General features: G+C 34.1%; 1 protein-coding gene across 1 annotated transcript in view; it reads left to right on the top strand.

Annotated features, from left to right (window-relative positions):
• The window catches only part of SGCZ (sarcoglycan zeta), a 470,225-nt gene that overhangs the window by 174,715 nt on the left and 271,236 nt on the right, over window positions 1-24,274 (top strand). The window contains exons 9-10 of the transcript XR_014583197.1: window positions 8,683-8,769; window positions 11,988-23,848. The gene's annotated coding sequence lies outside the window, so the exon portion shown is untranslated. Of the gene's footprint in view, window positions 1-8,682; window positions 8,770-11,987 lie in introns of the transcript that reaches the window.

The following is a 24,274-nucleotide window of genomic DNA, read 5'->3' as shown; positions in this document are numbered from 1 at the left end:
CTTACGTTATGGAGAAAGTCAGAAAAGACCTTTATTTAGCTTAAGACAATCCATGTCTTGAGACATAAGATTTTTACTTTTTAGGTAGTGTTCTAGGTGTTGAAGACTACTGAACTTACATAACTAACTCAGTAACTAACTGTTGCAGAGTGAGGCTGTTAATTTCTGAAGTTATAATATAGGCAAAATTACATTGAATCGTGCATTGAAATCTGTGAAACTGTTCAACTTTTTGAAGAGAGAATTTTCAGAAATAAAAATGGGTTGCTGAAGCTTTTTCTTCCATGAATCCATGAACATTATATGCATATGGAGTTCATCATTTTACTTTCTTCAGATTCATACAGATGCACTCTTGTAAATGATGGAAATATAACAAAATTAATGCTCCACTGAAGTTGCTTCCCACTTACACTGTTTTTGTGTACTTATAGATTGAATAGAAGATATTTACTTATTTTTTGTACTATTTATGAACTATTTGGATTAAAAGGACAATTTAGTGCATATTAGAGTGGTTGAGACCCATAGAATTTCTTGGGAATGTATCAATATAAATAAATCACTTTTAAGGAAAATTTATGGAAGTTAATGACAGCTGAACTGTCCTACCTTAAGGAACATTATCTGCCCTGAAAGTCTGTGTGCCTGCCCTGCCCTGCAGCAGGATTACATGTATGGAAAATGGAGGGAAATACCACAAAAGTATAGTCCATTATTTAACAGAATCCTGTACTGGTTTTGAATGTATATAAATGTATATATATGTATCTGCACAAACATGCATAGGTGCAAAAATGTATACACATGCACACAAATGTATATATATGTGCATATATATATTTGCAAAGATTTCTTCAACTTTAACATGGCATTTCCTGCTACTTTGATGTCATTCACAGGTCCCAGTTTCAAGTTAATGCATTTTAGAAATGTTGGAGGTTATTTTATTTAATAAAACATAATGCTGAACCTGAAGGAGAACCCCTTTGGTCTTGGATAACGCTTCATAAACAGCAAGTAGGCAGGTCTAGCTTAAGTGTCTTGGGAGGCCGAGCATTCTATCTGGTATGGTAACTAAGTGTTTTGTCTAAGAACTGATAGAGTTTTATCCAGTGTTTTAAAGCATAGCTTTTCCTTCAAATTAATGTCCTAATAAACGCATTTGCAAATCAACTTGGAAATAAAATATTAATTACACGAGCCATATACTAGCTTTATTGTTTAAAAACAGTTTGTTCCTAGGGATTATTTTTCCAATTCATTGTTTTTAGAAGCATTTAACCATTTATTTCCTAGCACAGTATTTTTGTACTATTTTAGATGGATTAGGCTTTAATTTGGGAAGCACGGAACTTTTGAAAATGCAGCAGAAGCGAGATGTAAAGCTGCATTTTTCAACACCATTATCCAAAGTGCTGTTGTGCAAGAGTTTTCTACTGATTTTTGTGGGTGTACTATATAGATAAACTATTCTTTAATCTGTTGATGACTGGGGGAAGTAAAAGAATTGTTTCAGTCTATTGTATCCATTCCTGAAGGTTGACCATGTAAATTGACTTCAGTCAGTATAATTCAGGCAAAGACGTGATCATCACAATTGTCATGTAGACAATAATGATGATTTAGGCAATATTTCTTTTACTGGTTTATTTGGTCTATTATAATATGAGAAGATTTGGTGTCTTTCTTGCTGCTCTTTTGCTGGGCAGTGATGCATTTTGTTGGGTACTGATCATGCCCAGGCACTGTTTCCTTTTAAATTGTGTGTTGCATTGTTAGATTTTGAGTTTTTCATTTTAGTTACTTGGGACATTTTAAAGTGTGTGGGATTGTTACTAGTAATGTAACTTACTAATAGTTAAGAATCCTTGATTATCCCTGTATTACAGAGGCCGTGTCTTTATGTTTCCATGTTGGTGTTCTGAAAATGGATAAGATACTGTGATTCAGATCTGAGGGCCAGAAAACAAGGTAGTCTTCCTGCTGTTCAGTTAGACTGGTTTGTTGGCTGGAACATAAACCACAGCTCTATAGCAAGACCATCTTTATGAATTTCCAGTAATATTCAGAGAATAGGTTGTTGGAACTTTTTTAATTTATTGTAGTTGAAACTCAATGCCCAACTTTTGGTAGCAGGGGGCTGCAGGGGTGGCCTCTGTGAGCAGGGCTCAGCAGCTGCCCCAAGTTACATCAGAGCGAACTCCAGCCAACTCTGCAGCCCCCATTCCATGTTCCCCTGTGCTACTCGGGGGAAGGATGTAGAAGAGGATGGATGGGGGGAAAGGTGTTTTTAGTTTGTTTTGAGTTTCTCACTGTTCTAGGCTGTTAGCAGTAAACAAAAAATTACATTAATCTCCCTATGCTGAGTCTATTTTGCCTGTGACAGTAATTGGTGAGTGATCTCCCTGTCCTTATCACAACCCTTGATCACTTTCTCATCGTACTTATATTTTTCCCCTTCTTCCTTTGAGGAAGGGGAGTGAGAGAGCGGTTGTGGTGGAGTTTAGCTGCCCATCAGGGTAAACCAACCACACTTCACCTTTATTTTGTTGACTTGCTCTTTTGTCCTTTTAATGATTTGAATTTGTCTAAAATACTAGTCATCTTCCAATTTTTGCTTAACCCAAAGCTTTAAATGTTTCTACATTTATTGTATATAAGTTCTGATCTCCTTCGAAGTGTTACAAAAATAACTATTGACTGTTTTCCAGTCTCTTTAAGAACCCAAAGTAATATTTTCTTAAATCTATTTTCATTTTTCTCCGATAATTAATATCACAATACATTTTGTCTCATTAATTTGTACTTTCTTTTGATTTTCTTGTTGTTCTAACACTATATGAGAACAATGAAAGGTGAGAGAAAAAAACTGAAGTTTTAGATGTTGATTCTAATTGGAGTGCTTGTGTATGAAGAATTACTTGAGTATATTCTGATACTGTAGTAAATACGAGTCACAGGCAATAGAGTAATTTCTGCAGTTGAACCCGGTGCTAGTGCTCTTAGAGATTTCATTAGTTCTAATTATAGCTAATTTATTTAAATTCCCATGAAAATAACTTAATAGTCTGGAAACCATTATATTGTATTTAGTTAATTACTTTTTAGTAAAAATGAGCAACCAGAACACAGAAGAATAGCAAACGAATACATCAGTCACTGAGACTTTTGAAAATCATTAGTGAAATCTTGGCTTGACTTGTCCACTTATGAATTAGTTCTTATAGCATATTTTGGAGCCATGTCTATGAAAGTGAGTTTGTACAGCAATCAAGGTTATCTGGGTTTAGTAAAGCCATACTGATGGTGTGACCTGGGGAGATGTGGGATTAGAATCTGCAGAGTTTTATTAATCCTTATTTTAGCAACGGTATCCTTACAATGCTATCTGTCACAACAACCGTGCTGACAGATATGCCTTTTCTGGAAAATTAATTTCTTTTTTTTCAGCAGCAGTGTTGTTCTAGAGAAAGGTTAATAGCCTCATCAGTGTAACAATTCCTTGATTAGTAGGGAGGAGTCATTTCATTTTTGTTTAAAGAAGGAAACAAAAAAAGCCGAAAGGAATTGTAGTGACTTTTTAATTCTGTGAAAGATACCTTTCTGGACAGTTTTGAATGTATTATTGAAAAGACCTTTCAACCTTTTTACAGAATCTAAAGAATAGTTAGCTACTTTTATGTTTTTTGTCAGTTTTAAATCTAATGTTCTTCAACATAGTTAACTTCTGTTTGTTCCAGTTTTTTGGATGAAATAGCTAGAATGAATTGTTCTCACCGATTCTGTGTACTTGTCACATAAATGAATCTTGAACGTAAGACTGAGAAAAGGTTATTTGTAAGATGATAGGCAGACTTTGTCAGGAAAACATAAATAAAATCTACAGAAATGACTGTAGTCCTCTGCACATTTTCTCCTGTAAATCTGTTTTCAGAACAAAACTCGAAAACAGGTAGGTGCAAAACTGTTCAGATTTTTTTCAGCTGCATTTAGTCAAAAGCAGAGGTTTCAATCTAAAAAGTATTAGCTTTGTAAAGACCATCTTGGTGTGCACTTTTTCCTTTTATTGAGGTGACCCATGACTCTTAATGACAGCAGGATTTTTTTCTTAGAGCCCCTGCACAGTATTCCAAAGAACATGACTCTGATTCTGTTTTCTTTATGTAGAGATGGGGAGAAAATACTTGAAAAGACGACCAAGAAACATGCAAATATAATCAATGTTTTTAAGAACCAGAAAAGAAAGAAAAAAGACCGAAGTTCCTTAGAAAAAAAATAATTTACGGGGCATACTTCATGTCTTTAGGGTACAGAAATTTGACACAGAATGCGTGGACTACTTTCTAATTGAGAGAATGAAATTATATGAAGACAAACTGGGAAATCCTGAGTTAAACTACCAGATAATGTAGCTAAAATTACAATAAAATTTCTTCTGAGCAAAGAGACTGAATAGATGGTGAGAACTAGGACTCTAATTTATGCTCTGCATTTCAAATGCAAGACCTATTTTATTAAGTACAGTACAGTTGTGCAGATGAGAAAAGGAAGGTAGGAATTGCATCTAAATTACTACAGTCAGGGTCTATTGAATTCTGCCTGTCCGTGAATAGGTAATCATATTTTTCAGCTTGTGAAATAAGAAACTATGTTAGTTAAGTTAGTTCACATTACAATCCTTAAGAAGAAATACGGGAATTGTCCTACATTGGGACAGCAGTTGAACACCATGACTTTTTTTTACGTCAAATGCTGTATCAGGGACCAAATACTTTGACAATGGCTGCAATATCCAGCAGTAAACTGCTCAGACAGACATTTCTTTTTATCACTGTTGCTTCATAATATTCAAAAGTTGGAAAATTAACAGTGAGTTATCTAGTTTTGTACTCTTTCATTGCAGAACAATGGAAGGTTGTTTTATGGCATGTGTGAAAGTAGTGTGTCCTGAAATAATTTAGTAGAAAGTTAGAATTGTACGCTTAAGTCTTGTTTTTTTCTTTCCTCTTATTTTTTTCCCCATCACTGACCTGCTGTGTTAAAATGGAGGATTCTTTGATAAATGCTGAGTGATTACTTTTTAAAATCTTTTCATTTTCTTCAACATCATGCACTAGTATTCATTCATTTACATAAATTAGTGAGAGGTTTTTAATTAGCTGTTAGAGATGAATGGTCACAAGGCCAAGCAATGTCATCTTTACAAATATGAGTTAAGCTTTTTGGTGAAAAAAGAGTATTTTTCACTCTTATTTCGAAGATTACATTTCATAGATTAAAGGAAAAGTAGATAGAGTGCTTTAAGGACTTATACAATTCCCTTTCTCCACTTCGTTCTGCTAGTAGAGGTGGATGTGCTTGCTGTCTCTGATTTTTGTCTGTGTGTGTATGTATGGTTTTTTTAGTTTCCTGAAGAGAGGTTAAGAATGACTGTTTTCTAAGTAATTTGTAGTCTGAGTTCAGGGCTATTTTTCTAAAGTTTGGATCCTGTTTTAGTGTGGGCGGGAATCACTCATCTCTTTTGAGCAAAAGCTTTAACCACAGTTCTCCTAAAACAAAGGACTTGACCCTTGCTTTGATTTTTACATCACAGGATAATGTTCCTAGTTCTTGAGAAGAGTTTTAAAAAGTGGCTCCAGGATAGAGCAAGGACTCTTCCACCAGCCTAGCTGAAGACAGTTTAAGCAAAGCAGTGAGAGGTGAGGAACCACTTCAGTGTTTTCCTATCAGTTACTGAGATATATTTTTTTAACAGGAACAAAACAGCCTTTTTATTTTTTTTAAAAAATATATAAATATTTTTTATTTATTTTAATAAATAAAAGCATTTCAGTGTTGAGTATATGCCCATTATACATGTTTTTGGAGAACCAACAGCAAGGGACATCCATTCCATGTGCTTTTTAACTAGTGCTGTTATTTAATAGTCTTTTGTGTCCATAACAATGTGCTCTCATGCATATTGCAAGTATGGTAGGAAAGACTTGCAGCGACATATGATACTTTGAATGTGTCTTGTAGTAGCATATTTGCCCAGCAACATATTCCATAGTGATATCTGTATATAGGACAATTGTTGAAATTTATTGACCAGCTATGGCTGTGTTGTAGGACTACAGCAGGCACCAGTTACGCTAAAAAAGTATCGGATGTTGTTTTTGCAAGGGTTCTGGGGAGAAAAGAGAGGCAAGTAAAATAGTGACTACTATGTTAGATGTAATAAATGGCCTATGTGAATCCAAGTCCTAACTAAAGGACTAAGGGTGGCTGCTCTTTGAGTGGTTTTAGCTAATTTTTATTTTTAATTTTTTTCAGATGTTAGCCATTCCAGTAATCAATAGTTCAGATGTCATATCTTACTGCTTACAATGCTGTTCCATCTGCCGTCTCCTTTTGCTGATTTGATATCTAAAGATAAAAGTACTGACTGTTAACTTGCTTTTCTTACTGCTAAGATTTGTGTATCGTAGGCTGTTAGCAGGTGTTCTTCTGGGGTGACAAATGTAGTCTCTTCATGCTTCCTACTTGTGCCATCATTCCTTTGTGTTGTTTTCAATTGCAGAGAGGCGGAACATCTTTTTCATGAGCTTAGGCACTTCTCCAGGTCCCAGATTGATTTCATCTTGCCTGTCTTGTCATGTTTCTGAAAGTCCCCAGTGTTGTTGTTGACAGTTTTTAACATTGCAAGCTTTTTTTTTTTTCTTTTCAGTTTTATTTTGACAAAAATGTCAGTAGGTTAAAACCAGGTACTTCATTGATGCTCTTCTGTAATGTCAACCACTAAATACAATTCAGTCTTACTCTGCCATCTCCTTTCAAGAGACATTTATTATTTGGCACAATTCTGTAATATGTTTTAGACAGTAGCTGAATGATCAGTTGTACAAACCTGTACTGTAGATATGAATGTCTATATGTTATAATATCTGGTCTTAACTAATTAAGCTAATTAAGACTTCTTAGAGGTACATATGCTTACTGTGGAGCAGCTGACCCCTGAAGGACTTCCTTTCCCAGGTGGTCAGCATTTTTACTGGATTTATGAAATCTTCACAGTTTCATCCCTTATGGAAAATGTCTTGATCCTAGCGTGCAGCTGGTCTGCCACACAAATATTTGTAGAAGATTGAGTTAAGCATCGCTCTGTTTTAGACGAAATGAAACAGACCTGATGTCAGAGAGCACTTCTTAAAAGGAGTTACTTCTGTACATGAAACAAGTTGCAGAGACCAGTAAAATTGCTTGCAGCATCTAATCCCATGCCCTAACTATATTCTAGTCATTCTCAGCATTCTACTTTTATTTTCTTTTTTCTCAAAACAATAATGTTTCATCCATAGGGCACTGATGGGCTCAATGAAGGCTGAACATGAGGACTCACAATGATAAAAGTATAAATCTTTTTGATGTTTTCAGTTAGTTTGCATCTCCAGAATCCGTAGGATTTGGGGTCTGCTAGTCATAACACAAGGAAAAGGTGATTTTAGGTTCCAGTCATCTCAGGATTGCTTATGTTATTTAATTTAAGAGTTTTCAGATAAATAATCAATGCTCTTTGCCAGGTGATGAGTTCATTACCTATGCCTTTTTTTCTCTTGTAGATTTTGAGCTGGGGTTTAGAGAAATAAAAGTTACCTATGATAGTGGGTTTTTTGAATATGAGCAGTTATCAGAGATCCAATAATCTTTAACAAATATGTGGCCATCCTAGCTTCTTTAGTGTTTTAATCAGTTGATTAAACCTCTAGTCTTTCAAATGATAGATCACTTTGGAATATTACTGTGTTCTCTGGGGGAATAAAGACCTCAATCCCTGATAAAAGAGTTCAGAATACAAGTAAAGAATAAGTTGTTTTAACTGCATTTCAAAGAGCGGTGACTTAGGTATGGAATTAATTCTTCAAAGGCTGTTTACGGCCAATTGTAACATTTGTTTCCTGATGGTTAATATCAAATATTCTTCTGTTAGAGATTTTTGCTTAAATAAATTGGTAGAATTTTGACATAATCTGAGAGTGTCTGAGGTTGCTGATTAGTCTGTGCAGTACTCAAAAGTACTCACTTCCTTTCAAAAACAGACCAGAGTTCCCTTCAGCTTTTGTACTCAAAAAGTACTCAAAGTCATCCACCACTGTGCTACATAGCCTTTTTTAGTTTTAGTTTTAACCTTTGCTTTCTTGTTTTGTTCATAAAAAGGCTTTAAAGAGTCTTATGATCTTAGTGGAGTCAGAGTAAGAGCTCCCACACCACCCAATCACAGTACTGGCAGTACTGATGGGAGGGCAGTGGCTTGTTTAATCCATCGTCCTATCCTGAAAAGCAAACTCTGGAAGCAGGACACATGTGTTGTGTAAGTATTGGGGAGGCAGAAAAGGTAATGATAATGCTTATTTCATATAGAGGGGAGTATATAACTAAAAGTAACCTGTTTGTCACAAAATGAAGGGGTTGTTTTGCTTCCTTGATCTTTGCAAAATGTTGGTCTTTCTGCAAGATGAAACTGGGGCTTGTAGTACCAACTGTTCATATGTAAAAGTTCATAACTTTTATCAGACATTTCATAGTGGTTATAAGAGACATTGGAAGACTTTGGTTTTTTGTTTTTTCTGGACTTTGGTTGTTGTTTTTTGTTTGTTTTTGTTTTGTTTGTTTATGCTTAGGAGAGTCTGTTTTTTACAGTCATAAAGTGGATTTCCTGTGCCTGGAAAAAGAAAGCAGAATATGCTAAGAAAGCTGTCAACATTTCTGTCTTCATTGGATTCCATGGTAAATTGTAATTTTTTTTTTAGTATCTATAATGAAAATATGGATTGTTAATGTGAACCTTGAAGGCCAAATTTCATTCTCTATTCTGATGAGTTACAAGTGCAATGGAGGTGCTGGAGTGTTGCCTGCTTACATTAGAGCTGAAATTTGGCCCAGAATATGATGGAAGATAATTTTGAATATCATTTACCCAACAGCTGGTACTTAGCCTTCTCTGATTAAAATACAAACAGCAAGATTTGGTCTTCACCAAAGTCAACTGCAGTATATCTTACTCTAGTATGATTCAGAGTGGAAAGTGGTAATGCCAAATGAAAATATCCACAAAATATCTGCTGAGAAGAGTGACTAATGAAGAACACAAAATCTGCTTTTTCTCCAGAATGGTGAACACTTATTAAGCATGGATATGATATTTAAATCAAAGCATATAAATGCTTGTTTAGGAGCTTGTTTCCACAAGGTTGTGTCTTAAGTCCTTTTCATGATATACATTTGTGCAGAGACACTGTAAGCCCTGAAAATTTCACATTCATAATATGAATTTATTTCTTTAAATACTTGGATTATAAAAGTCTGTATGTATCTGGTTCATCCTCTTCCTTCTGCAGTCAGCCCTTGTACTCTGACTAAGATTTAGGTGCTGTGACAAAGACTTGGTAACAATGGTCAGTTAATACTTGGAATTCTTAAAAGAAATTTAAATTGTTCAAAACCAAAGGTGTACCTAAATATTTTATATAAACCACCTATTTTTCCTAAAGCTAAGTTGAAAAGCAAAGAAACAGCAGATAAAACCTAAACTGAGTAAGGATCCATTGAGAAAGGCAAAGAACATTCAGTCCCAGACGTATGCAGTTCTACATACATGGATGAGATTAAGTTGCTCCATAAACCTCACTTTATAGATGTTCATTTTCATATGAAAATAAACCTGAATTGTTCATTTTCACTGACAGGTCTGGCTTGTTTGAGAAGCTTGTTTCCAGTGCTCAGCATATGAGCACTAAATTTATGAGTAATTGGGGCTACAGAGAGAGAAATTACTGTCTTTATTTAAAAGCAAAAATGAGAAAACATCTTATTGGGAGTAAACCAAATGAAAGCAGTAATGAAACAACCAATCATACTTCTAAAGAGGCATACTGGGTGCTGTCACATGCAGTACATTGCAAACTGGAAATGCAAAGCAGGCTTTTATATGTATCCTCATTATTTAAGGTGTGAATCATGTACATTGCCACTTCTCAGACTGAGGGTTTGAAAGTAGTAATGTGTAGTTTGTTATCAGGTAGTATTCGTTTTGCCATAACTGGGTGGTATTTCCAGTCTGAGAATCTTTTTATTAATACCGTGATCTTTTTCTGTATGTTTGAAGTTCCCATCTTTGCTATTTAATTACCTTCTAATTAAAATACCCATTTGAAAAGTTTATTAGGTTAAGCAGAGACAGTTAGTGAAAGGTGTATATTGTAGATTAAAACAGTGAGTCAGATGTGATGTAGAATTTAACCTGATCTATTTTGGAAGTCACTAATCAAAAGGCAGGAGTGTGAAGTGTGTTATAACCTCAATAATGACAGCCTGAATATGTATCAAACTTACAATGCAATCAGTATTCTTCAGGCTTTCCTCTGAGATTGCTTTAGGAGTGGGAAGACCTAATTAGAAGGCTGCTATAGTCCTACAAAATTCCACTGATGGACTGTCAATAGGGAATACAGGATTATCTTTTCATCAGAACGTATAAACACATTTTCAGGTTTTTTCTTTTCCCCCTGCTGCAACTGAACTTCCACCAGGACCTGGGATACCAGAAGGAATTTCTCTGTAATTTTCTTCTGTGTTGCACTCTTCTTGATATACAAATCAGTGAAAAGATACCTCAAAATATATCATTTAGCATAGAGAATGCTGCAACCACATTATTAGTGACATTAATCTTTTCTATGTTAATTAAAGATTGGTAGTTCTGTGTACGTGTGACATAGAAAATCAATAAAATGCATTATTGCTTTTTTTCCTTTTTTTGTGGAGCCATTTTTCCTTACTTGCCACCTGTCTCTATGCTGAGAAGCTGATCTGTGTCTGTATGCTTACCAGGGAGCATTCATTATTTGCGAACATAATGGAGTTGAGTATTCCGGGTGTTACCACATACTGTTATAATCTTTCACATCCTGCTGAACCCAAAAGTCTAATGAATTAGGCAGGAAAGAAGCCAAAATCTAATTCAAATTTTAATGTAGTTAGTGTTGTTAAGTTATGCAAAATGGTTTTTGTTCAGTAATGAGGAATAAATAAATGGGTACCTGTGTCCTGGTCACGTATCTTCAGTAATCTAAGAACAGTTATCGAAAACTCTTGAAATTTAAAAGTCTTGACCATGGCATAATATCAAGTGACAATTAGTTCCGCCTTCACTTGTGGATGGAATTGTCAATGTGGTTAGCTCTCTTTACCAGCACTAACAAGAACAAAGGGAATCTACATGTGTCATTTCAGTGATATCTCAAAGAAGGCTGATCTCTGAAAAGACATCATATAAAACTCCGTAGATCTGGTATTTTATGAAGACATCTTTTTGCCAACTGATAATCTAGCAGATGGCATGCAGACTACTTTATCTAAATGCATCATTTTTATTTGGCGTGAATATCAATGTAATAATACTTTCTATTGAGTAAAAGGCACATTTCATTTAGATGGAATGTAAATCGGACATCTTTTTTTCTATATAACAGTGATACAACACAAAAATAATGTACCATTTTCTCTACAGAATAACGCATTGATGAAAAGTAGCCCATCTCTGGGTGGAAAGGAGATGGAACTGAAAACAAAGATCAATGAAATTAATTTGCTTTAAAGTGTATATTTAAAGATAAACTAAGGAAGAAGGCTGGTTATATTACAGCACATTGCTACAATGTGTGCAGAATTGTCCTTTTTTTCAAGTCATTTAATTCATAAAGAGAAGCCTAGTTATGCTAGCACTAAATACAAGCTTACTGAAGGGCAAAACAGTTATGCAGTTTATGTTCTGAGCTATTTGGTGCCACAGTGAGAATGCTAGCAACTGTTTTAGATTTATCTGTAGTCTAGTACAGTCACGTTGTGATGACGTCGTCAACATATGCCATCTGAGACTATTGGCTAATAACAGGGTACACTTGAAGAAATGGATATCCATAACATTTTCTTCATTTTTTTCACAGGACAAAATCTCCTCTGCTAGGATTTGAATTCTCTATACTGAGGTTAGATCGAAGACAAAGGAAACCACTAAAATGGAAGTCTTTTACATGCTTTTTTTTCCCCCCTAATTTTTCCTTACTGTTTCTTTCAAAAGTGTGTCTCAATGATTTGTTGACCTGTGTTTGCTTGCATTCTAGTGAAAATTTTTGTGCTGACTTGTTTGTTATATTTTCTTAGAACCCATATGTGGTGTCACCTTCTGTTATATTGTTTCTGTAATCATGTAGGGCAAAATACCTTTAAGATTCCTGCTGCCAGGATAAAGTAGATCTTTTCTGAGCTAAAATCTATGCTACTGACAGGTACTTTTAAGCAACATTACTATGGTTCAAGGCTCTCCATGTTAACGTTGACTCTGCAGTTAGAGAATTCATTAGATATGCTTTATGAAATGGCATGGACTGCTTTTGTGATTCCATGCTCAGCTCTAGAGCAGAGAACAAAGTAATGTTAGCAACAAGTTTAAACAAAGTCTCATGGAGTAGATTCAAACTGAAAAGACCCTTTCAAAACAGATAGTGCATTAGGAAAGGGCTAGGTTATATCTGGAGTTTGGGTCTAAACCTGTGGTCCAGTTCAAACTTCCAGTCTTCTGCCCAAACATCTGGACATGAGTTGATGTTTGCCTCTTTGGCAAGATGTTCATTTATGATCCTGACTTTTTTTTAAAAAAGGACTAGGCAGTGATTTTTAATGGATTGCTTAAAGTAAAATAAGGGATTTTGTTTTCCAAATTACTGAGTCAGAGCTTTCAAAAATATTAATCCAGGAAAGTGATGCATGGACATAATTTCAAGGACATCATTGAAATGTGGTGTAGGTGAAATAGTCTTGGTGTGAACATTCATCTGTAGGAAGTGTATTTAACAACTGCTAATGCTTATGTTTTCTGATAATCTCATGGCCACAACTGTGCTTGCTATTTGTGGATAAATCTTTTGGGTAACAAACCAGACTGTTTTTATCAGTGGTGGTTTAAGTGTAATGAAGAAGACTTCTGCAAAGTATCTGTATTATATACATACATGCATGTATCCATCCATATTATAGACATATGTTTGTTACCTGTATGAACCATACATATAAATATATGCAAACTACATAAAACAAATACCTCTGTATTTTTTTTCTGTACAACTTCAAGCTTCTTACTGAGAAGTTTCATCAGTATTTCTCAGGGTACATAAAACATTCTGTGGAATTAAAATTCTGAGACTAATAAATGGAAATATACATGTTAAACAGTGACAGTTTGGATAATGATGCTTTCTGGTCTTTAAAGTACATTTTAGTTCTGCAGCTGTCCCTCATTTCAGAACAAAACACCAAGTATCTTTACCTTTATTTTTTTTCTATATAGGTTAATCATCAAGTTCAAAACCGGTGAAGTTTAAAGCTTCTAAAAATGTTGAGCATAAGTGTTGGTCAAACACTGTTCAGATTCATTTAAACATTGGTCTATGTTACTTGATCTTGTCTTTAGGATTATTGTCTTCCACCTTCATGTTCCGGTAATACCAGTGGGATGCCTCAAATTCAGTTAGTTTTTATTTAATTATTTTTTGTCTTGCATACAAAATGATCTTATGATTCATACCAGTCTTAGTATTATATCTAAACCACTTCAAAGAGTTCATTTATTTTATGATTCTCAGATATGTGAAATAATAAGTAATTGTGTCATTGTGTCCCAGTACATTGTGTCTTTCTTATTGTTGTCAGTTTGCAAGGTCTTCAGAATATGATTTTGTCTTCAGAGTTTGTGTTACTCTGCTTTAAGTGTACTTGCAGTCAGTTGTAGTCAAGAGAATAACAGACATCAATTTTCTGCCACTAAGTTTAGACTAGTAATAGTTTGGCCTTTTAAAGAGCACAGAGAAGCAATAGATGGTTGGGAACACATGTAAGTCAGAGAGGTTTGTGGAAGTGAAAGCTGTTTCCTGCTTTGAAAATCTAGTAATTGCCTTAATGGCTAGATGGAAAATTAGGGATGACTCAATGGAGAAGAAAAGGTGCTAAAGTGGGTAAGAAGACAGTAATAACAAAGTACAACAGGTATGGAATTGGGGATAGGCGAAGAAATTCTGTGGGAATGTGTCTGTAGTTTGTTTGTTCTTTTTTTTTTTTCCCCTCCTCTACTCCAAGATAGAACCCTTTCGCATATAACACTAGTTTTCACAATGCTGAAATGGTTGCATTCAGCCATCCAGCACAATTGCTGTGTCAGTGCTAGTCACAAGTTTGTGGGAAGTAAAATATAGCACCTCTTCATCCTACTTCCATCCCTATTGGCTTGGCAGAACAACGAGCTAAACTCTTGTTCCACTATGAGTGCCCTTCAGGTGGCTACAAAATGCTGAGTTTGATAAATGTATTTCTGCTTAAAGAGAAAAATTATAGAATAGAAATTGAGGAAGGGAAGAAGAGGATAGATGTAGAAGATAGGAATTAAAATATACTTTTTGGAACTGCATGTATTTTGGAATATCAAAGGTGGAAACTGAAACTAGATTCATAAAGATTTTAAGTCTTCACTTACAAGCAACATATATCACTTCATAAAAGTGATGGGAGCGTGGCAGGGAGATGTGCCTTGAGCATCATTCAGTGTAATACTCTGGATCTGTACTAAGTGCGTTTAATATGTACGTTAAGGTTTTATGTATTCATATTTTTTTTTGTATTCATATTTTTTTAATATGTACATTAAGGTTTTAGCCATTCACTGTGAGAATGAAATAAACTGTAAGTTTTATAGTTATGACCAACATCGTTCACACAGATGACAAATACCAAACAGACAATGAGAGGTCATGATAATCTTGGGGTGGGGGAAGGTTCTCCCTTGCCACCTACTACTGCTTTGACGTAATAGTAATATGATGACATAAAAGCATTTTTTTCGCTAAACTTCATAAAATGAAAATTTATAAGCAAATATGAATTCAGCTTTTCATGTAATTGATTTCATAGCCATATTTCTTTCACCCCTCTCCAAATTGTTTCACTCAACACGGTGTGTTTTCCTGACTAAATTTTGAAGGTATATTGCAAGTCAGTTTTTGAAAGTAAATGCTCTAAATTTTCTCCCTATTATTTAAGTTACATGAAATACCAGATTGCTTATGGAAACCTTGTATGAAATCAAAAACTGAAATAATTTTTAATTCCTTGGTAAAGTTCAGATTGGCAGGCCACTATATACATGATTTCCTCTATATTTAGATGCCATTCATGGAAAGACAGCATAAAAAAATATATGGTTTGTATTGCTTTATGTTGTCATATATTTACCTAATTTTGCTGTTTCATTTTCTAATGCAAACAGGTACAGGGTTACTATAAAATGGTATCTTTCATCTGGATGAAAGCTTGTTTCATTCTTTGAATAACACTTAGATCTTAACTAACATTTTGAGGAGGTTTTTTGGTATTTTGTTAAGGTGGTAAATATTTTCTTGGTGGAAAAACTGAAAAATTTTAGAGCCCCCTTTTCTAAGTCCAATTAACTGCAAATATATCTGGAAAAAGTGTTCACAAGTAGTTTTATTTATTTGCATACATTTTAATGCATAGATACACACCAGACATTTAAAAATACCTTGCATTTAGATGTCTATAATTACAGTCTATTTGCTGGAAGACATCTTAATATGAATAAAAGTAATAGCTTCAGTGCTTCAATCTAAAGTTTCTAAAGAGTATTTAAGCAGTTAACTTACGTTAATACTCAACTCAGTAAAAGAAAAGGTGAGGTTTTCAAATGACAGGTATATTTGAAGAAAGCCACTGTTTTTTTGCATGCGTTGAGTGCTGTTTTATTGAAATAGTTTAGTGGTCTAATGCAACACACATACAAAAAAAAAGTTTTCTCCACTGCTAAAGGCCTGTCAGAATAAGGACCCGGCTCTCCGACTGTGCAAGTCTTTGCATGAGTGGTGCTGAAGCTATTAATAGCAACTGAATGATTGCATAAAAGCACTTTCTAAAAGAAAAGAGTGGAAAAATGTTTTGTCCTCAAACCTGTTAATATAACTGTACCTTATTACCTTCTTGCTCATTAGTTCTGATATGGCACCTTCTGATAGGCTCTCCATTCCAAAAAAACAATAGATTTTATAGCTTAAATGAAGCCAGCAGGAGTTGATGATACCTAGCTGTTACTGTTGCTAAATGTAAAACATTAACTACACTGCCAATGATTCTTTTCTTTTTTTAAAAAAATTTGATATCTCTGAAATATACGTTCTTTTTATTTTTTCTCGATGTAGATTTTTTTCTTCATAAGTGGAATTTATAGATTTTCTTACACAAAGGATGTGTTTTATTTAGCCATCACTTTTTAATTAGATTGTTGCAAAAAGTTTCTTAAAAACTGAGAGCAAAAATTCACAACCAAACCTTTTGGTAACTGCCACCAAAATGAGCCTGTTCTAACCATATAGCTTATCTTTAAAAAATCTGGAATAGATTTTTCTTTAAAGAAAATATATTTCTACAAATGAAATGGTAATGATAATAGAAACATTAAAAAATATACTGAACAGTTAAATGCAAGAGCAAAATACTATAAAGAATAAGATATCCAACACCATGCTTTTGCTTTTTCTATTTTATTTTTTATTTTATAGCAAATAAAGATTCTTATATATTTGCAGAGTTAGAAATAAATTTCAGAATTTTGAATGAACAATATTATCCACTTCATTTGAACACGGTGTCCGGGCTTTTTAAAGAAGTATTACTGTTCTCAAATTGGAGGTGAAGAGAAGGAAAAGTACAAACTCAAAGTCTGGAAAAGATGTTGAAGAAAAAATGGACTCATTATATCAATCTTGTACTGTATCTGTCTGAAGGACCCATCTAAAAAATCAGCAAGGAAGCAGAAAAAGCTTTATGCATAAGATTAAAGATTTTCTTTTTATTTATCTGTTCATTTTTATGTGAACTTTTGGAGCAAAATTGTAGCTGAGTGTATGGAGAATATTTCCGTTATGATAGAAATGGATTTCCTTGTGAAAATCCAAAAATGGATTTTTACCATTTTATTTTATAAGAGGACATGGGAAGGCAAATCCTAGCTTTTGCAAGGACATAAGGCTGCAGATCTCTGGCTGGCTTCGCACAGAATCCATAGGTTGCTGGATACAGATTTTGCAGAAGTAACATTTTGGTACAGAGAGTTGTCTGTGATTTGTTTAATGTTACAGGGCAATTTAGGGCGGTCCCAGTATGTTGAAGTGTTTATAACAATGTATACAACTGGAATTTTTATAAGAAAATTTACTTTAAATTGTAGGTCTGTTCTTGCATGTAATTAACACAGTACTCAAACTGTAATCCTCATTTGTCATACAGTGTTGTAGAATTAGTAAGTAGGTAAATGGTGAAATAAAAAATACGGTAAACAGCTAAGAAAACAACTATAGTGGAAATGTTGAATTTCCTTTTTGTCTTACAACTTGTCAGTCCTTAAGATATTGTTTTGTTTTCTTTTATAACACTGTTGCAGAAAATATCAATTTCATCTTCAACCAACCAACCAACCTTTGAATTGTATAGCTGTAGAAATCTTTAACACCTGAAAAACATAAAACACATTGTCTAGGTTAGGCTTATAGAACAACATTTATTTTTAAGACAAGTCTCATTTTTGTGATTTTGTTAGCTATTTTTTGAAATTTGAGACTGGACATATCATCAATGTTTTCAAATGGTTAGGATCCAATAATCATTTTCCACATCTAGGTCATCCACAAAAGAAAATGAATCTAATGTTTGTGATAGCTGTGATGTGAATCACAGTTTTCTGACATAAGTGGTACTTTCAGATAGTTGAAAATAGTATTTTCAGTAAGTTTGTCTCAGAACTAATCTCTTTTTATGTTAATGCGTTTTAAATGAGAAACATCTATAAAACTTCAGTCTCAAAATATTAATGCTTCTGAAGGCCCAGGTATCATTATCACTAGCTTGTATTAAAATCTCTAACTTACAGGAATAGTAAGGTGTTTACACTTACAAATACTTTCTCTTTGCAACTTATAGCACATATGCACAAGAGTAGGAAAAAAATTAATTGTGCTTTCTTAGAGTTCTGTAAACATTTTATTTATTGAGTCCAAAAAGCGGAAGTACTTTCTCATCTCTGCTGAATTAAAGAAAAGATTGGCTTTCATTTAGTCCCTGTCTCTAATTCTAGACAAAATGGAATCTACAATAATATTTGTTATTTTCACATACTGTCTTTTCTAAACAGATAATGCACCTATTTTTAACTGATTATTTCTTAAAAATATAAATTAAAGTAGAACTGATTTTGTGGTTTTGGATGGCGCCATCCCTAACTGTCATTGCTTTTTATTAGCTTGTTATGGTACAGTTTGACGGGTTTTTTTTGTTGCTTTTTTAGCATAGGGCTTTTGGAAAAAGTATGAGTCACATTTGATTAAAAAGGACTTTTAAAACTATTCAGGAAAGATAATAGGTTTTAACTTTTACAAATTATTTAAATGATAGATTTGGTACATGCCTCTGAGTAATTCATAAATGAAATATTTCTGTGCTCATAGCAAACTTTATAAAGTTAATCTTTTTAAAAAATTATTCTTATTTTCATATATTGGTTTTGGGTTGGAAACTACTTCAGTTTCAAAAGTAGGAGAGCATTTAATTTTTACATTAGAACTAACTTTAAAAAGTAAGACCTTGCACATGAGATTTCTTACTAAGAATTTTTGAAGTGTACTTAATAAAAGATGCAAAGCTTATGCTACCTGAATAAAATAGAGAATTAATGTCACCGGAAACCTTGTAGTATTAATGAGATGGTGCTTGATTTGGGTCAAATTGCGTATAATGAAAAATTAAATATTGTCCTTTTTTGTCTTTAAATTAAAAGTTGATACCATTCACATCTGTCTGCAGCTTTGAAAGTACCAATTAAAACCCTTACACATGAATTATGATTTTGTTTGTTTTTCTGTTTCTCTTGAAATCATAATGTCCAGTGTCTTGATACACATAAACTAAAACTCAACAAGCAAACGGGATAGTTGTGTTTTGTTGGTTATGATGATAAAAAGCATTTGAGGGAATGTAATTTGTTCATCTACAGATACAGATCTGTAGCTCTGCTTCTGCAAGTGAGAATGTGTATGGAAATGGTTGATGGTTGTTCCACTGAACATCTGAACCCTTGCATAAACAGTCCCAAGTAATTCTTGTCATAGTACTTGCTGTAAAATATATATATAAATATATATATATTTCCTGCAGAAATGTCATCTTTAGCTACTCAGACTCAGTTTAGGATTTGCATTTATTATGTATTATGTTTTAAATTGATCAAAGCATTTTGGCTTCTGTGTAAATTATGAATAAAGGTTAGAAGCTGCAGATTGTGATCATACAAAAACAGCTGGAAAGACTAGCACAGAGAAAGTCTCCTGCATATGCTGTCAGCATGGGGACCTCTACCAGCATGCTTAGGGCCATGGAAAGAGTCGTAGGAAAGTTGCTGTTTATGCAACTCAGGCTTGTTTTTTGCTATATATAGGTTTTTCATTTTGTAACAGTTTGGGTCTGTGTTTTTGATGTGGTGTCCCTGGTAACCTGAGAATTATCCCACAGTGTGGCGATGTTGTGTGTCAAAATGGTGTTTCTGCCTTTGGTTTAAATTTTTCAGTGTAGTTTACTTCTCTGGATTGAGTGATGCCAAGAGAAGTCGAGCTATGTTTAGTTTAAAAGCCATTTCCTGGTTTAAGTTAGACCCATCCTGACCTACTATATCAAGATGAGATCTCTGTAAACCAGGTAAATGCGTAGATGTAGTCTTAGGCGATATAAACTCAATTTACTTCTCTAGTTCAGGCATGTGGGCTTACTATTAAACAAGTGTTTTATATTTTCCTTGCATGTATTCATTGCATTGCTGAAGTTCAAGCAGATAACTGTGAAGGGTGGGAGGTAGGTGGCAGCTGAAAACTGGCAACGGCGTGGTTCCCATATGAAGCGTGATGCTGGTGGTGGAGGAAGGAGCAGAGCTGTGGGTAAACCGAGATCTCACCTCAGATCCACGTAATCTGTCCAGACAACTTCAGTGAAGCTGCTGGCTCTTTCAGATGTATTGGTGATTGTTTCTGTGATTTTCTTGTTCTGATGAAAAAATGGGCTGGCTTTTTCAAGGGAAATGTAGAGTTGACATCTGCTCTGTCCTGTGACTTACAGTTCCTTTTTGTGTGGTGTTAGCATGAATTAGAAAACATACTGTCTGATCAACACATTCAGGAAGAAAACCACAGAAAAACTATGAGAAATGTTAGTGGGTTTTGTGCAGCTGGTTCATTTTGACTCTGTAATGCAAATCAGAACCAAGTAGCAGGCTTAAAAAATGTGTTGCTTGAGAAATGTGTTCTGGAAGACTATATGCTATGCACTGTTATAGACAACAGCTCAGCTTAATAAAATATTTGATTCATTATTGATAGAGCAAATGGCATCTATTTCAGTTTCAAGCCAGTGGAAGAAATTTATCTTTCAGTAGCATCTGCATGAGTCATATGCAGATATCACAGGGTGGCTTGCATACACGGTCTGTTTCCTTAGAAGGTGCTAGCAACACTAAGCAATGTATAAAAGGCCATGATCAAAGACATGGATGGTAAATCCTTAAATGAGGAATATTTTCATATGTTAAGCAATAATCCTCTACCAAGTTATGGAGAGTTGTTGGACTTGTTTTCTTCAAAATTTTCAGCTGTTGCATTGATGTCTTAAATGGAATTTATTGCAGACTCAGAAGCAAAGCAAATTTGATTTCTGCTTGAATGCTTTTGAAAATATTATGGGAAGTTTAACATATAATACTCCCATGCACACAGAATTTTACACTTTAATTTATAAATATATATATATTATATATATTACTGTAAATGCTGTTATGGTCTATCTGAAGCTCTTTGCTGTACTGAAGCCTGCATAAGAAGGCTAGTCTTCTGGGAAAGCTCTTCTGTGCTCAAGACTAGTGCTATTAATTGTGAGGTTTATGCCAGTGTAGAATGAAATCTGGAATTGAGTCTTTTTTAAATCTTTATGCTCTATATTAGGGGTATTTGTAGAACTCTGGGAGAAACTGTAACAGTGAGCAGTTCCTTGAACATAATAGCTTCATGTCTTGCTACAGAAACAGACGTGTAATACTATGAAGGTCCCAAAGTATTGAAGCTAAAGTTAATGGTATTTAAGTTCAAGTTACTGAGTTCAATTTAAATGTTGGAGATAGAATTTAACTATGATATGGGAAATTAGTCAGAGTAGGAGTTAGATGGAATTGCTCGGATGAGCTCTAGTGAGGAAATTAATGATCAGAGAAAAAATGGACTTTCCTGAGAATAAAATTGGTGGTGCACAGATGTGCAAAAAAAAAAAAAAAAGAAGAAAAAAAAAAGATGACCTTAACACTAAGTTAGTAGGCTTTCAGTAGATGAACAGGCATGATTCTCCCTTTTTCTGCTAAAATAAGGACCATATTGTTATATAGTTGAGTGAAGACCAGGAATTATACACTGGTTATTAATATGTATCTGAACTGATTCTTATAATTCTGATTTACCTGGTGAATGTGTTCCATCAGACTTTCCTGTTGAAATATCAGCTGTACTCTGAATGTCATATTATTCTTATACAAAACACAGGATTTAACAGCAAGCAATTTTGCACCCAATCACAATCATATGATCAGCTTTAAATAGTGGCAACATGTATGCTCAAGTTTGAAGAACATTCCTAGTTTATATCCTGTTTATCAGTTTTAAAATTACTTAGGCAGCTGAAAGTTGCTACTTATTACTTCAGCATTTCTCATCATCTCAGTTGTGAAAATTTAAAAACCTCTAGTAACGTGATTTACTCTTTGCTTCTACTTGTGAACTTGGCCACTGACGTAAGTCATTTGAGTGAAGAAAAAATTACTCCAAGATTGTTAGACAGGCTAAGAATTGGGGTGCAAAAGGAATAAGAAAAATAGGGGCCTTTGTGGTCAAAAAAGAGCAAAGTTTTCTGCTTTAATTAGGTTCTTATAGCTTTGCATTTCTGTGACTAAGTTTCATAGGGAGCCTGTGTTGTTATTTAAGTTTAAAAATGTTTTTATTATGCAAACACTCTCATTCATGGGTGTGATTAATACAAGTTGTATAATTTGCATGGAAGTAAATTTCTAGTAATCGTATTCTTAATTATACTTTACTCTTGCCTCAGTAACTAATGATTTAATGTCCTATTGTAATATAATTAGGTGAATTTTAAGCTTTCCTTTTAGTTTCATCAGCTGTGATATGTATTAGTCTCCTTGTATTCATACATAGGTTTTCTTCAAAGTTTTCCTCTTAAAGGAGGCTTCTGAGCGAATAGTTTTGTATATTTCAATGTTTGGTTAGTCTAGTCCAAAAGTGTCTGCCTCTTTTATTTCCTAACATCCAATAGAGTTTATAACATATGGTTTTGCTGTGTCACCTATTTGTATTCTAAGAGAATTTCAGTTTAATAAGGGAGCGCAGCCTGATCATGGGCAGAATAAAAACAGATAAAATTACGCTGCTGAGTGCCACTTCAGTAGTTCAGCGTTTTTGATGAAATGCTATATATAGTAAACAGAAAAAGCAAGTCAATGTGAGTGCTAATGCATGCACTCTTACAGTAGTTTAGATAGAGAATTTTATCATCAAAACATTGGAAATAAAGGGGATAATTCTTGTACAGAAATACAATAATTCATGTCCTTGCTGCATTACTCATAGAAATTCTTTACTGTTAAGTCTGATAATATACACAGTTAAATTACAATACCTGCTTTTTTTTTTTTTAAATTATTATTATTATTTCTGATGTTGCTGGAATAGCCCATCTGTAAATGTAGCTGAAAGAAGTTTTGCTCATCACAGAATAAATTCAGGCTACTGTTTGCTCATTCTTTAGCAGATGAACATGAAAACCAGAAGGGAAACTTGTGCTAGCCTGTACGTTCTGTTAGTTTTAGTCTGATAGTTAGTTTTGAAATAGTGGATCAGCTACGATGGGATATACTGGTTTTGTATGGTTATTTTTAGTGTCGTGTGTGACCAAGAGCTAGTTCTACCCAACTGCCCTGCAGCAAGGTGTAATGCTAACAGTTTTGCCACTGACATTGGAAATCAAAGCCCAAATTTATCTGCTATGCCCTCTGTAGTGAGAAGGTGAGGAAAGAAGCTCAGACGAGAGCCCCAGTGTATGCACTGCTGGGCCCTGAACACGGAGTGGGAGGGTTGCCCTACCTAAATATCTATGTTTTTGTGGGAGGGTAGGGTTTCCTTTGGACCTGCTGCTTAATATGTGGCTGTAAGAGAGCCTAAATATATTTCATATTGATTCAATTTATATAGGATAAATTCATCAGAATGAAATATCAGCTCTTTGTTGTAACAAATTATGTAGTTATGTTATATTACACTTCAATGATTTCTTGATTACTCTGCTAGCTGCTTTTCCATATATTTGTCTCATTGATGTCAGTCTTACCTCATTTACCCCACCATTTTCATAGAGTTTGGGCTTCTTTCCCCCTTTTGTTTTGGAATTCCCAAACCTTTCACAACTGCATCATATTACCTCTGTGTTACACCTTCACAATCTGTATTAATGTTTTATTGTTAGTGTTTGGTACCCAGCAGCATTAATAGTATCAGTGCACATGATATTTTTAAAATTTTGTTCAATAGTGAAATGTTAAACACTTTTGCATTAACTCCTGATGTTCATATTTTCATCCTATTACCATTTTAACAGAGGTATGTCATGCTACTATTTTTTAAGTACTTTATTATCTATATCATAGTTAACATTCTTATGCTTTCAGTCTAGTTTCAGACAAGACAGTTATGTTTTTTTTACAATTTTTCTCATAAAGATATTTAACTTATATTACTAGTTTTTTGTTCGTTTGTTTGTTTTCCAAAATGGACTGTGAGTAGTTTTATCTGTATTTATAAACGTTAATAAATATTTGAATTTTCTGGACTACAACAACTTTCTGTTCATATGTGCTTAAGTAAGCAAGATAGAACATGATTGCTTGCAACTAGAAAGCAGGTAGCAGATTATATTTCCTTGATCAGTTCACCTTTGAAATAAATTATAAAATAATTTAAAAGTTTGTAAAACATGTAATATTCCAAATTCAGTTCTGGATGATGAAGTCACATACCTGAGGACA

Source organism: Anser anser (assembly GCF_964211835.1).
Source record: "Anser anser genome assembly, chromosome: 4".
NCBI lineage: Eukaryota > Metazoa > Chordata > Aves > Anseriformes > Anatidae > Anser > Anser anser.
Note: the sequence above shows the minus strand (reverse complement) of the source record. Positions and strands in the feature narration are given on the sequence as shown.